At 32.0% G+C, this 16421-nt stretch overlaps 1 long non-coding RNA gene across 2 annotated transcripts; it reads left to right on the plus strand.

The window, feature by feature from the left end:
* Positions 1-12579: 12579 nt before the first annotated feature.
* LOC141299546 (uncharacterized) lies at positions 12580-15724 on the plus strand. 2 transcript variants are annotated; one of them, XR_012341795.1, is made up of 4 exons: positions 12580-14262; positions 14742-14773; positions 15137-15272; positions 15388-15724. It is a non-coding gene; the product is annotated as an uncharacterized lncRNA (long non-coding RNA). The 2 variants fall into 2 exon arrangements; XR_012341794.1 differs by having other exon boundaries at positions 12580-14773.
* The last annotated feature ends 697 nt before the right edge of the window (positions 15725-16421 follow it).

A 16421-nucleotide genomic window follows, 5' to 3' on the forward strand; every position in this document is an offset into this window, starting at 1 on the left:
AAACACATACATGTTTTTTCCTCATATCTCTATAGAAACTCGTAATCGAACATTTCTGTGAGGTTTGTGAGAGAATGAACACTCACACAAAGGCCAGCACTCTGAATTGCTGTTGTCAAACAAGTCATTTTTCCCCCACCACCTCAGTGGCTGAGTGTTGTCCACATGTATTACAGATAAGCTATCGCTGCCTGTCAGGTCTGCTTCTCACTCAATGTATCTTTCAGATGAAAAGATATGTGGCATGAATTTAGATTTGGCTTGTGCGTTCATGCAGAGGATTCGTTTTCTGGAGTTCACAGAAGTAATTAATTTGCTAGATTTTTTTCAAGCAAAGGAAATACTAGCAGCAAATTGGTTTGGCCTTTGAAAGAATGTAGTTTTATGATGATTTTTCAGTCACAAAAATAGATTATCTGTGTTCTTTTGTAATAACAAGGTTCAGGGAATATCAAAGAAATGCCTTTTTGTCACTGCCTCATAATTTTTTGACTTTACTAGACTGTAACATCATTGTCAAACATGCTTTTTGCATAAACATTACATACACTAAAGCCACAACAACAAGCAAATCAAAGCAAAGCCAAAAACAAAACAAAAAAAATAAAAGCCAAACAAAAAGCAAAGCAAAGCCAGAAGCAAAACAAAAATTAAAACAAAGCTGGAAACAAAACAAAAATCAAAGCAAAGCCTAAAACAAAATAAAAGCAAAGCAAAGCCAAACACAAAACAAAAAAATCAAAGCACGGCCAGAAACAAAACAAAAAGCAAAGCAAACCCAGTAACAAAACAAAAATCAAAGCAAAGACAGAAACAAAACAAAAATCAAAGCAAACCAGTAACAAAACAAAAAAGCAAAGCAAAGCCAGAAACAAAAAAAGCAAAGCAAACCAGTAACAAAACAAAAATCAAAGCAAACCAGTAACAAAATCAAAGCAAAGCCAGAGACACAAAACAAAAGCCAAAGCAAAGCCAAAAACAAAACAAAAATCAAAGCAACGCCAAAAACAAAAAGCAAAGCCAGAAACAAAACAAAAAGCAAAGCTAAACACAAAACAAAAATCGAAGCAGTAACAAAACAAAAATCAAAGCAAAGCCAAAAACAAAACAAAAATCGAAGCAGTAACAAAACAAAAATCAAAGCAAAGCCAAAAACAAAACAAAAAGCAAAGCCAGAAACAAAATAAAAGCAAAGCCAGAAACAAAACAAAAATCAAAGCAAACCAGTAACAGAAAAAAAATCAAAGCAAACCAGTAACAAAACAAAAATCAAAGCAAAGCCAGAAACAAAAAAAGCAAAGCAAACCAGTAACAAAACAAAAATCAAAGCAAACCAGTAACAAATCAAAAATCAAAGCAAACCAGTAACAAAACAAAAATCAAAGCAAAGCCAGAAACACAAAACAAAAGTCAAAGCAAAGCCAAAAACAAAACAAAAATCAAAGCAAAGCCAGAAACACAAAACAAAAATCAAAGCAACGCCAAAAACAAAAAGCAAAGCCAGAAACAAAACAAAAAGCAAAGCTAAACACAAAACAAAAATCGAAGCAGTAACAAAACAAAAATCAAAGCAAAGCCAAAAACAAAACAAAAATCGAAGCAGTAACAAAACAAAAATCAAAGCAAAGCCAAAAACAAAACAAAAAGCAAAGCCAGAAACAAAATAAAAGCAAAGCCAGAAACAAAACAAAAATCAAAGCAAACCAGTAACAGAAAAAAAATCAAAGCAAACCAGTAACAAAACAAAAATCAAAGCAAAGCCAGAAACAAAAAAAGCAAAGCTAACCAGTAACAAAACAAAAATCAAAGCAAACCAGTAACAAATCAAAAATCAAAGCAAACCAGTAACAAAACAAAAATCAAAGCAAAGCCAGAAACACAAAACAAAAGTCAAAGCAAAGCCAAAAACAAAACAAAAATCAAAGCAAAGCCAGAAACACAAAACAAAAATCAAAGCAACGCCAAAAACAAAAAGCAAAGCCAGAAACAAAACAAAAAGCAAAGCAAAGCCAAAAACAAAAATCGAAGCAGTAACAAAACAAAAATCAAAGCAAAGCCAAAAACAAAACAAAAAGCAAAGCCAGAAACAAAACAAAAATCAAAGCAAACCAGTAACAAAACAAAAATCAAAGCAAAGCCAGAAACACAAAACAAAATCAAAGCAAAGCCAGAAACAGAACAAAAATCAAAGCAAAGCCAGAAACACAAAACAAAATCAAAGCAAAGCCAGAAACAGAACAAAAATCAAAGCAAACCAGTAACAAAACAAAATCAAAGCAAAGCCAGAAACAAAACAAAAATCAAAGCAAACCAGTAACAAAACAAAAATCAAAGCAAAGCCAGAAACACAAAACAAAATCAAAGCAAAGCCAGAAACAGAACAAAAATCAAAGCAAACCAGTAACAAAACAAAATCAAAGCAAACCAGTAACAAAACAAAATCAAAGCAAAGCCAGAAACACAAAACAAAATCAAAGCAAAGCCAGAAACAAAAAGCAAAGCAAAGCCAGGAACAAAACAAAAAGCAAAGCAAAGCCAGAAACAAAACAAAAAGCAAAGCTAAACACAAAACAAAAATCAAAGCAAAGCCATAAACAAAACAAAAAGCAAAGCAAAGCCAAAAACAAAACAAAAAGCAAAGCAAAGCCAGAAACAAAACAAAAGTCAAAGCAAAGCCAAAAACAAAACAAAAATCAAAGCAAAGCCAGAAACACAAAACAAAAATCAAAGCAACGCCAAAAACAAAAAGCAAAGCCAGAAACAAAACAAAAAGCAAAGCAAAGCCAAAAACAAAAAGCAAAGCCAGAAACAAAACAAAAATCAAAGCAAACCAGTAACAAAACAAAAATCAAAGCAAAGCCAGAAACACAAAACAAAATCAAAGCAAAGCCAGAAACAGAACAAAAATCAAAGCAAACCAGTAACAAAACAAAATCAAAGCAAACCAGTAACAAAACAAAATCAAAGCAAAGCCAGAAACACAAAACAAAATCAAAGCAAAGCCAGAAACAAAAAGCAAAGCAAAGCCAGGAACAAAACAAAAAGCAAAGCAAAGCCAGAAACAAAACAAAAAGCAAAGCAAAGCTAAACACAAAACAAAAATCAAAGCAAAGCCATAAACAAAACAAAAAGCAAAGCAAAGCCAAAAACAAAACAAAAAGCAAAGCAAAGCTAAACACAAAACAAAAAGCAAAGCAAAGCCAGAAACAAAACAAAAGTCAAAGCAAAGCCAAAAACAAAACAAAAAGCAAAGCAAAGCTAAACACAAAACAAAAAGCAAAGCAAAGCCAGAAACAAAACAAAAAGCAAAGCAAAGCTAAACACAAAACAAAAAGCAAAGCAAAGCCAGAAACAAAACAAAAGTCAAAGCAAAGCCAAAAACAAAACAAAAATCAAAGCAAAGCCAGAAACACAAAACAAAAATCAAAGCAACGCCAAAAACAAAAAGCAAAGCCAGAAACAAAACAAAAAGCAAAGCAAAGCCAAAAACAAAAATCGAAGCAGTAACAAAACAAAAATCAAAGCAAAGCCAAAAACAAAACAAAAAGCAAAGCCAGAAACAAAACAAAAATCAAAGCAAACCAGTAACAAAACAAAAATCAAAGCAAAGCCAGAAACACAAAACAAAATCAAAGCAAAGCCAGAAACAGAACAAAAATCAAAGCAAACCAGTAACAAAACAAAATCAAAGCAAACCAGTAACAAAACAAAATCAAAGCAAAGCCAGAAACACAAAACAAAATCAAAGCAAAGCCAGAAACAAAAAGCAAAGCAAAGCCAGGAACAAAACAAAAAGCAAAGCAAAGCCAGAAACAAAACAAAAAGCAAAGCAAAGCCAGAAACAAAACAAAAGTCAAAGCAAAGCCAAAAACAAAATGAAAATCAAAGCAAAGCCAGAAACACAAAACAAAAATTTAAGTAAAAAATAAAACCCTCAAAACAAAAATCTCAAAAATCAAAGCAGAGTAATAGCAAAATAAACAAAACAAGAATCAAAGCTATAAGCCTAAAATAAAATCAAACCAAAGAAAATCCATAAACAGAAACAAACAAAATAAAACTATCAAAGCAAAGCTTGAAATAAAACAAACCCCTAAATCGTCTAGTTTTGGTTTATTTCACATGCTTGTATTGACAGTAAATACTTTTGGTTATTTATTGTTTGTTTGGTTTTGTTTGATTACTATATTTCAAATACTCCTTATTTAACTTTGTTCTGTAGCACGGTCTTCACACACCTTCACACATGCTACAACTAAATCTTCTCTTAAGGCTAGAAAATTCCTAACATTTACAGTGGAGTTCAAAATTTGACAACAATCTATATAATACTTTATTTTTTTTATTTTTTTTTTTCAAAAATATTAATATTCATTGCTCAACATTTTGAGTAATATTAGCTATAGGTATACCACTGTTCAACTAACATGTTTGAAAAAAAATATCCAAGGCATTTTAACAAAAACCTTTATTTTGTGGAAAACACAGTGATCAAAATTAGAGAAAAGTAACCACTGTAGCACGAAAGAAGATTAAAACTAAAATGTTGGAGGGTTTCAGCTGTCCGAAAGTAGCAGGAATTGTAGAGTCCCTTGTTTTGAATGATCTCTGCCTTTCTGGGGTACTTGAATTAATTAGTGTCATTGTAAATATGTAATATTCCAGAAATCACAGATTTAGAATGACCAACTTCTTTTGCAGTGGCTGAAAGTGTCAAGTGTTCTCTAATTTTGATCTCCACTGTATCTTGGAATTCTCTTCAAGTTTTCTCATCCCGCTCGGCAGACTGTGGCTTATTATTGGAAAGGTCATCCTTAGATATGAGATCAGCCCTTACCCTTGCACCTCTGTTAATTTTTTGTCTGGTATTCTAGAGGTGTCTTGCCCTGCTTTAAATTCTATTAGATGAAATGTCATGCCGACACGAGGCTACACCTTCTTAAAGCTCGGCTTCAGTTTCATTTTACACTTGATGTGACAGGAATGACTGAACAGGACATTAGCAGCGGCACACGGAAACATGCAATTCTAACATGCAAAGAAATGTTGATTCGGTGTAATATGTTGTGAAAATGTGTTTTTGGTTATTACACATTATTAGCTATGAAAAGGCATCTTGTCAGGCATCTCGATTTTATTCCATCATTATTTGAAACCCAGATTAATTTCAACAAACAAATCTAATAGCCTTCTGTCATCGGTGGTAGAGTACTGCTGTAGTCCCAGTGATGTTTACACACAAATAACAATGCCAGACAAATGGACTATGGAATAGAAAAGCATCAGGCTATTGACATAACATGGAAACACCTTCAGAAGGAGGGTCATAGATCAGCATGAAAAGCACATGCAGCTGGAGGCTAATGTCACAGTGTGAGTGTCAGGGTGTGCTTGAAGAAAATTAAAAGCCCCAGACAGTTCAAGTGACGATAAAGCTCTTGAGTAGTAAAATGTCTCTAAAGGGATATAAATGTGTGTATGAGAAAGCTAAACAAGCACAGATCATGATATTTCTTTTCTCCTGAACAAAGGTGCCTAATGATGGTGCTGGTTTGGATTTCTCAGAACATTCTGGCAAGGTTGTCGCATGAGTTATGAACAACAACTTTCAGTAATGTTCACAGAATGTTTGTTGAATGTTATCTGGTGCCTAATAATTTGTTTAGATCATAACACTATCTATAGAACGATACTACAGCATTTATTAATCTTAATGTTAACTTTTGCATTTACTAATGCATTATTAAGTTTACATATTGCAAGTTGTGTTTGTTAACATTAGTTAATGCACTGTGAACTAACAATGTAAACTAACACTGTATTTTCATTAACTAAGATTAACGAAGATTAATAAATACTGTAATAAATGTATTGGTCATTGTTCGTTCATGATAGTTAAGACATGAACTAATGTTGATAAATGACACCTTACTGTAAAGTGTTACCATTTAGATTATCATAGTTTTAAACATAGTAATTTAATAATAAACGTTAATGGAGCTCATTCAAAGTCATCTGGTCTTCAACAATGTTCTCAAAAATATTATTTATAATAATAATTTTTTTTTTCTTCATGAAATGTTTTCGTTGGGCATTGGAAGTCATTTTCCCATTATAAAGAATAAAATCATTTATGCTTATTTGTATAGATTTGTTCAAACCGATTTATACTTCATGGAAAATTTTATGAAACATTTCAGTTCGACTTGAGACAATGTTTTTTTTAATTAGATAAATACATTTTGACAGTATAAATTATAAAAATATATGTTTATTTCTCGATTTGTTTAGATTAACATAGTTTTTATCTTGTAATAATTCATTGATAAACATTATCAGAACATTCTTTAAAGATATCTGGTCTTTAGTAACGTTTCAAAAATTGTACAAATAAAAACATTTATACATCTTTTATGAATTTTTTTTTCCCCTGATATGTTTTAGTTAGGTATAGGATTAGTTAAATTAATTATTTATTTATTTATTTATTTTAAAACATTTTCACACTGTAAATAATACAATTATTAGTTTAGATTATAATAATTTTCATCATATAATAGTTGATTAAAAAAACATTAATAGAACATTCGTTCAAAAGTATCTTTCTGTTTTTTAGATTCTAATAGTTTAAGAACTGAATATTTATTAATTATGTAAATCATTTTCACTTTTCAAATAATAAAATTGTTTATTTTAGACTATTACAGTTTTAGTCATGTAATGATTAATAAACATTAATAGAACATAGAATGTTTATTTTTTTGTTTAGATTATCATAGTTTTAGTCATGTAATAATTCATTAATTTTCAAATAACAAAATGATATGTTTATTTGTTTAGATTGTCATAGTTTTAGTCATGTAATAATTGATTAAGAAACATTAATAGAACATATAATATTTATGTAAATCATTTTCATTTTTCAAATAGTAAAATTCTTTGTTTATTTGTTTAGATTGTCATAGTTTTAGTCACGTAATAATTCATTAATAAATGTTAATAGAACATGGGTATCTGTTCAAAGGTATCTGATCTTTATTAACGTTCTAAAAATGTTGGCAAAAACATTTATCATTTATGATTTTGTTTTTCTGGCATGTTTTAGTTATTTAGTTTAGTTTAGATTTTTTTCACACTATAAATAACACATTTATTTATTTACTGTTCAATTCAATATTACTGTTCATCTGATCTTTATTAATGTTCTAAAAATGTTGACAAAAACATTTAATAATTTATTCATTTTTTATTTTTTTTATAATTTTTTCAACATTTTTATCATTTTTTTTTTCTGGCATGTTTTAGTTAGGCATTGGCTATTTATTTATTTATTTTCACACTATAAATAATAAATTTATTTATTTAGTAAGTTAGTTATTTATGTAAATCATTTTTACACTATAAATAATACAATTAATTGTTTAGATTATCATAGTTTTAGTCATGTAATAATTGATTAATAAACATTAATAGAACGTTCGTTCAAAGGTGTCTGGTTTTTATTAACATTCCAAAAATGTTCATTCATTAATTCATTCATTTTCACACTATAAATAATACAATTGTTTATTTGTTTAGATAATTATAGTTTTAATCATGGAATGATTGATAAACATTAATGAAGTTCTAAAAATGATAAAAACATTTATACATTATTCAAGGATTTCTTTTCTGAAATGTTTTAGGGCTTTGGATTTATTTATTTATGTAAATAACTTTCATTTTTCCAATAATAAAATATTAGTTTATTTGTTTAGATTATTATAGTTATAGTCATGTTATAATTCTTCAATAAATGTTATTAGAACATATATCTGTTCAAAGGTATCTGATCTTTAATTACATTAATTTTTTTTTTTTTTTTTTTTTCTGTTAGACATTTGTCTTTCATTTTTTAAATGTATCTTGTTTCAAAATGAAATTTAAAACTATGAAAAACTGGATGTTTGGAACATTCAGAGAACATTTGTTAATAAATATGTTTTCATAACTTGTTACCAAAATGTGTTTGTTATCTTGGGTACCTCTTCAGAACAAAACGTCCGAGCAAGATTTCATAAATTCGATTTATGATCATTCAATCAACAAACACAATTAAGCTGGAATCTGATACAAATGCATCTCGAATAATGAGATGGCAGTGCGCTAAAATCCTCAGAACTCATCTAATCCAGTGTAAATTTCAATTCACTATTGTTTACTAAATGCTACAAGCATTTCAACCTAATCATCCCCTGATAAAAATGTCACTTGATACCTCAGTTTTGGAGAACAAAATTTGTGCATGCATACAAACAGCAGGCAAGCAGCATTATGTCACTCCACAGCATCGATCAGGCCCTCCATACAGCAAGCGGCCTATAATTAACCTCCATCCCCCCTCTTCCCATTACTTTGGACAGGAAAAGTATGATGTGGCGGCACCAATTATAACAGCCTATTTTCTTTAGTGGCTGCTGCACAGAGAGCAAAGGCTTGAGGTTGAAAGTTGGCTGTGGAAAGCAAGAGCAGAGCTCTCCAGAGAGGCAGATTAGAGCGGTCAGTTTGCCCACCGCTTTTCTCAGCCTCATTAATGAGCATCTCACTCTGCCGCCGCTGATGTATTACTGTCCATAAAAGCATTTTGGAAACCACAGATCAAACTACAATCCTGAAGTACTTCATCTGTGTACGGAAAGATTGGATTACGGCTTGTGTGATTTGCGAGCATGTTTGCTCGGTTTGATCCTCGCGTTGCTCCGAGCCAGGAATTCATTTGAGTGTTTAGCCGTTGTTAATATTGCATGTGATCTTTGATTAGAAAGTCAAAAGGGCTTGTAATAAATCTGACAGAGGCTTGTTGGTTGTTTTCAGAATGGCATCGTTTGGAGTGTTTGAGAATTAAACAGCACTTTTTCTATGTCAGATTAACTGTTTTAATAAGAATAGCTAAAGCCACTTATTTTACAAATGACTTATTATGGGATCGCAGAATTAAGCTTATTTAAGAGTTCAATAAAAAAAAAATTTTATAGTCATATTATTTTTTTTTATTATTAAACTATAAAGTATTATTTTATATTATACCTTGATTTTTCTTTGTTTTCTTCACAGATCATGTTGCATTTTTTGTAACATCAAAAAATAAAATAAAGTAAAATAAAATAATAAATAAATCTGATTAAATTAAAAGTATAAATTAACAAAATAAAAAATTTTGTCCTGTGGAATAGTTATAATTTTTGAAAAATGTAACCATTTTCACACCATAAAATATTATTTGGTATTACGTAATAATATTTACCTTGATTTTTCTTTGTTTTTATCATGCTTCATTTTTTATCTCAAGCTTTTTGTGACACCGAAAAAAATTTAAATTAAATTAAATTAAATTAAATTAAAATACCATTTTTGTAACATCAAAAAGTAAAATAAAGTAAAAATAATTCAATTAAAATGATAAAGTAACATTTTTGTAACATCAAAAAGTAAAATGAAATAAAGTAAAATAATTAAATTCAATTAAAATTATAAAATAACAAAATAAAAAATGTAGTGCTGTGGGATAGTCATAATTTTTATTATAAATATAAATGTTTTTGTTTTTTTTGCTTTTTTAACTCTCAAGCTTTTTGTGACACCAAAAAATAAAAGTAAATAAAATAAAATATAATAAAATTACACTTTTATGCTGTGAGATAGTTATAATGTTATTATGATATTTACCTTGATTTTTCTGTTTTCTTAGATCATGTTTCATTTTTTTTAATCTCAAGTGATATTTACCTTGATTTTTCTTTTACTTCTTCATAGATCATGTTTCATTTTTTTTTATCTCAAGCTTTTTGTGACACCAAAAAATATAAAATTAAATTAAAATTATAAAATAACATTTTTGTAACATCAAAAAGTAAAATAGAATAAAGTAAAATCATTAAATTAAATTAAATTAAAATTATAAAATAACAAAAAAAAAATTGTGCTGTGGGATAGTCATAATTCTTGATTTTTCTTTGTTTTCTCATAGATCATGTTTCATTTTTTATCAGCTTTTTGTAACACCAAATAATTAAAATAAAATAAAACTTTTGTGTTGTGCAAATGGCAAAACAGCTGCAGGACAGTATAAATTAAAAAATGAATTAATAAATTATTTTTACACTTTAAATATTGACATGAATTTCATTTCACAGTTACAAAAATATGCCAAACAACTACAAGAAACACTTGACGGAGGTTATTAAATCCAAGGGTTTGCATACTTTTCCACTTTTTCCATATTTAACTGGAAAGTTAAGATCAAAATTCAGGCATAATTTTAGGTAATTCACACACATTTTCCTTCTTATCTGCATGTTAGCATTCGAGATGGCCAACGGAATAGAATGAATTCTACTGCAGTCTATTATAAATTGTCCTTTCTACTCCATCATGACTTAAATGTGCAGGTCTGACCTTCTCACATAGCGTTATCCAGAAAAGCTTCAGCCAATCTTTGCTGGAGGCTGGTTCTCTCTCAATCACCTCAGTCAGATTCAATGTGAGAGTCTGACCTAAAAAAAAAACTGTATTTCATTCTCTCAGATAGTGATATTAGAAACTATTAGCCTTCTGATGTGGCACAGCCCTTTCTGGTCGAGCAGATCTTCGCCTGTGGCCTCTCCTGATACCCCTGAGTCAATCTGTCCACCCTCCACAAACCCTGCATTAGATCTAATTTTAGATTATCAGCTTCTAATGGAAATCCAAGCGACCTTTCACAGACAGGGTCTGAACATGCTTGAAAAACAAACATTTGTTTCAATCCTTCACTTCCCTTGATTCTCCTCCACCCTTGTTTAAGCTTATTCTTTCAATTTCAGCCTGACACTAATATCCCTGCTATTTTTGGATCAATACCATTATCAGCTGAGAGACCTTACTATTCTTTGGATCATCAGTGAAGGCTGGACAATAATACAACAGTGCCCTCTTCTGGATTATCTACCGTATTGCATGAGGATTTGGACATTTGCCATGAGAGCTGTAATGATGTCTAATTATAACCGACTGCCATAGAGCTGATGAGGTCGGTACTTCTCAGCCCCTACAATCAGAGCCCTTTATGTAACACTCAATTAATCTCTCAAACAGGCAGTAGCATAAGAGTTTTCTCTCGTCTGCAGGTTACTTTTGAAAATTAGCCTCGGTAATAACAGCAGGTGACATAGCTAGCTGCCAACATAACTGAATCACTCATATGTGCTTACTGACTGTATATTAAATATGTATCTTACCATTTAACACTGACCGGAAAGGGCTTGAGATGGTAGTTTGTCCAACTTCGACAGCGGCCGTTGAAATATTTGTCAGTAAGTAAACAAGCGCTTGTGCACGTAGTTGCTTTATAGAGGATAAAGTGCAAATGAGGCACTAATGAGGATTGTACTGGATATGTGCTTATATTGACTGTATATTAAATATGTCACTTACCATTTAACAGTGACCTGAAAGGGCTTGAGGTGGTAGTTTGTCTTTGAACTTCGACAGCGGCCGTTAAAATAATGTTGTCAGTAAGTAAACAAACGCTTATGCATGCATTTGCGATATAGAGAATAAAGTGCAAATGAGGTACTAATGAGGATTGTTGTGGAATGTCTGAGAATATGTAAATATTTACCATGGGGTGTGACATTTACTAAAAGGGTAACAATTTATTAATTCATCAGCAGCGCTAATACAAAGAATTAGCCTAAAATGTCAATGCTGTGTATGGAATATCTACATATTTCCTTCTGAGGTAACGACCTTATGTAACCCCGTCCCTTTTAGCGCTGGGTTTGTTGTCTTCGGTATTCCGGTTGTATATAGCACAGGTACGTCTGCAAGATGTCTGTTAAAGATCTCTTGATCTGGAAAGCATCTGCTGTGTGCAAATGTCTGGCAGATGTCTGTAAGATGTCAGTTTTATCTACATTCTGATTCAAGAACATCTTAAAGACATCTAATAGACATCTTTTTGACATCTGATGGGAAACGTCTAATAGATGTATTGCAGATGAGCAAACTACGTCTTTCAGATGTCTTTCAGATGTAAATGCAGATGTCAAATAGACGTCTCCGAGATGTACGTGTGCTATCAGGGTATCGATTTGTGAATCAAGCGCTCGTTTTAAAATCTTCCTGCAGGGTTCCTACCGGGTTTGGAAAAGTATGGGATTTGATTTAAGTATTTTCCAGGTCTGGAAAAGTGTGGAAAAAGAAAGCAGAGTAGAGAAAAGTATTTGTGTTTCTAGACTTTTGCCCCTATTTAGTTTTTTTATCATAGAAAATTAAGAATTTATTGAAAATTATTATTTTTATTATTGTTGTTGTTGTACAAGAAGTCAATGTCAAAATATGACTGAATAAATTCAAGGTGCACGTTTTCATTATGCAAAATGAAAAAGTTTTTTTCTTATAATATTCTTAGCACCGTGTTATAGTGATGCGCGGGTCGTCTCATAACCCGCGGGCCCCGCGGGTAACCCGCGGGTCGGGTTGGGGCGGGTAAAGAAACTGTCACTTTATTTGCGGGGCGGGTTGGGGCGGGTCATTAAATACAAAATAAAATAAAAAAAAATCAATGTATGTTGCGTGCAATTCCCTATAGCTCATATTACATATTTGGGAATATCTATTTTCATATTTTATTAAGTTCTTTAATAAGGTTATCAACACGTCACGTCACGAAAGCGCCAAGCAGCTCCCGCTGCCAGCCACAAGCGCATCAAGCGAACGCTCATTCGGCTCTGCAGGCCTGGTGCTATGCGTATTTAAATCTCCTCTGATGCGCATTATCCTGCATTAGCCAAAATCATGACAGTCAACCACATCCAGTTATATGTGAATGAATGTAAATATTCGCTAAAAACACACAATAAAGACAGCAATGATGTAGTCAGGACTGTGGCGCCGGCTTGCTTTGAAATGTATTTGGTGATTGCGCCCGCTGCGTTTCCTGCACCCTAGTCATTTTAAACAGTACATAATAACGAAAACAATATCTTACAAATAAAAAGAAGCAGATTTTCATGATCAGAACTTCCTTAAACCAGTGAACCTTTAAACCTTTCAGTCCAAGGATCCAGTAAACGAATGCGTTCAAACAGAAAGTTCAAAACGATATTCATAAATGAAGCATATACCCACATTTCTTCCGGCACCACTAACGTTACACCACTGATTATCTTGTTATTAATATGATTTGATTTATGGTTCATATTCATAATCGTACAGTATTGTTGCCAGTTTAAAGGGCGAAAAGCACTTTCGGTTTTCATTTGCATTACAATGCATACCCAGCCGGCACATGACCGACCTTCAACGTTGAAATTTGGTTGAAATAAGGTCAGTTGTTGTTTCAACAGTGAAACAACGTTGATGTGACGTTGAATGCTAAATGGTTGAAGATCAGTCAACACATGACCGAAATTCAACGTTGAAATTTGTTTGAAATTAGGTCGGTTGTTGTTTCAACGGTAAAACAACTTTAATAAAACTTTGAATGCTAAACGGTTATATTTGCCTTCAAAAGCAAGTGTTTAAATTATAATATTAATAATAATAATAATTAACAAGGTTAACTTATAAATCAACATATGTCTTCAGCATACAAAGAAATGTTTGCCTTTTAAATGATTATGGACATTATTATTTCATGAAACTTATTATAAAATATAAGTGTATATGTTAAATATCATCACCAAAAATAAAACTAAATACATTTCGCTACCACATGCTGAAACAATTCCTATTGGTTGTTTTACCTTACTGCTTTGATCATGATTGGTTAATCTGGCTGTCATTCAGGAAACTGACAGGTGGAACTGCGCGGGCCTTTGAAATTTAAAAAAATTCGACCGTTACCGCATTTTCTTGTGAGGCTGTGAGTTGCATAGTCTGTATGAGAGCTGCTGCTCACCGAAATTATTTAGTTGGTCACGAATTATTTTATATTTTCCTGTTATATTTTTTATTTTGAGCGTATTTGAATTGTGAGATCCCAACGGAGAACAAAAACCGGTGTTGTGCCCAATTCTGACCCCCGCCAGATTACTACCCCCCTAGTATTGGTAGGTTTAGGGTTAGGTGTGGGGGAGGGGTTAGGATTAGGGGTGGGGTTAGGATTAGGCAATCAGGTAGCGCTTTCAACGAGAGGGGGTCATAATTTGGCAGGGGTCGAAAAAAGGCACAACACCGGAACACAGAGGAAATAGACGTGAGCTGCAAGTCTCTGAAAACATACAGCACTGGCTAAATCAGGTAAGACAATAAGTATTTATTATTAACGTTACCTTTTAAAAAATAGTACAAGAGTTTACAAATTGGTAAAGGACATGTAAACTGCAGAAGTTAAATACTTGAGTGTGTGTTTGTGCTGCTTTATTATCACAGACAGCAAAAGTTAGATGCTAATCGCATTTAGAGCGCTAGCAATATTAGCTCATCTGGTCGTATATGTATCTGCTGTTGTTGTGTGTTGCTAGTATTTGTTAATGTCTGTCTTTTAGAGATTCACATTTTTCGATATAAATGCCATGCATTACTGCAGGTGTGTTTACATTTTAATCCTATAATAACAGTCCTAAAGATGACATACTTTATCTTTCTTTTCTGAATATCATATAACGGCAAATGTCTTTATAATTAAAATGAATTAAGATTGTTTAAAGGAATGGTTTAAAACGAAAAACAGCTTTTTAAGAAAATTTCAGTAAACCATTTATTCTTTCCCATTGTAGAGTCATTAAGGATCCAGTTTATTGGCAGTTTGGTAAGGAATTGTTCATCTGCTACTTTGCACTCTCAGTTCTGGTAGAGATTCATTGATCCTTTGTTATAAGTTTATTTAATGTAATACAAATGTACACAATATGATTTTACTTGTTTCACTAAGTACACTGTTTTGTTAGAATTGTGATTAAAACCATGTTGTTTTAAATTTTAATCTGAATACATCAAAATGTGTTTAATGAAGTGTTGTGCACTTTGTTTCCAATTCCACTGTTATTGGACTGTAAAGTAAAAAATATTGTATAAGATTTGTTTTGTATTGAGTGTTTTCAGTTAAAGATATTCAACAGTATCAACATTGGTATTTTATGAAATTTTATTTTTGGTGTTTTTGTTTATGCAGGACAGCACAGAAAGCACACAAGTGAGGGAAAGAGGAGAGGACAGCATCAGAAAGGACCCAGAGCTGGGACTCTTTCAAAGATCACCCGAATAGACGGTGGGCCGAGTGGAGATTTCGTGTTTTCAAACGATCTGTGGTGAGGGATAACCCAGTTTTTTATATGTAACCGCTACGCTTTTCAACAAAGTAAATAAAAATTGTTGCCACTCACACACTTTGTCCATTACTATAATATCGATAACTTTCTCCAGGTTATTTTCCCGGCGAATAGAGCAAGCAACTACGTGCGGGGTCCGACCTGCATGACGTATTTGATGCCTTCATCCAATAGCGTGCATGGAAAGTGTCGGTGTTGGTGACGCGTTTCTACACACTGGCGCGCTTCGCGCCCAGGATTTAAGATTGTGTTATTTAAGATGAGAAATATTTTACCTAATTTTGCTACATATTCAGTTTGACACAAAATGAGTACGTAGAGGTAACGTTATCCATTTGTAATGTTTTTATTTTATGTAATCACCTTTTGTCATACGAGGTCCTGTCATTTCTTTGTAATCTTTAATAAATACATCCTTCTGATTTAACACATTTGACAATGGTATTGCTTGGAAACGAGACAGACAATACTCTTTTTCCCGCCCATGTTTACTTGGAAGAAATGGCAAAACATGAAGTGCTGTATGCATATATTTGAGGGAAGTGGTGGACCCACCATTCCCTTCACAGACATAAGTTGGGAGAAATGTATTAAATCAGTGTTTCTGTGGAAAGACCTTGAGGGCAGAGAAGGTATCATTGCAGAAGAGGCAGTACAGGCATACAAGTTACAAAGCCATGAACCTACAAACCAGTTAGTCAAACCAGCTAACACTGGCTACCACAGGGAGTGCTACAGCCATTTCACAGATATCACGAAGATAAAACGAGCACAAAGGAGAAGAGAGAAGGCAGTATTAGTTGAAGAAACTGCAAAGGAAGGTTGGTATTATATTGTATAGACAGGCGGTGCAGTATTAGACATACAGTACAGGTCTAAAGTTTGGAAACATAACTATTTTTAATGTTTTTGAAAGAAGTTTCTTCTGCTCATCAAGCCTGCATTTATTTGTAAAAAAAAATACAGAAAAAATGTAACATTGTTATATATTATTAATATTACAATTTAAAATTATTGATTTTCAATTTATTATACTTTAAATTATTTCTGTGATTTAAAGCTGAATTTTTAGGATCATTATCACATGATCATTTAGAAATCATTCTAATATGATTCATTATCAAAGTT

Source organism: Garra rufa, chromosome 23, assembly GCF_049309525.1.
Source record: "Garra rufa chromosome 23, GarRuf1.0, whole genome shotgun sequence".
In the NCBI taxonomy this organism is placed as follows: Eukaryota; Metazoa; Chordata; class Actinopteri; order Cypriniformes; family Cyprinidae; genus Garra; species Garra rufa.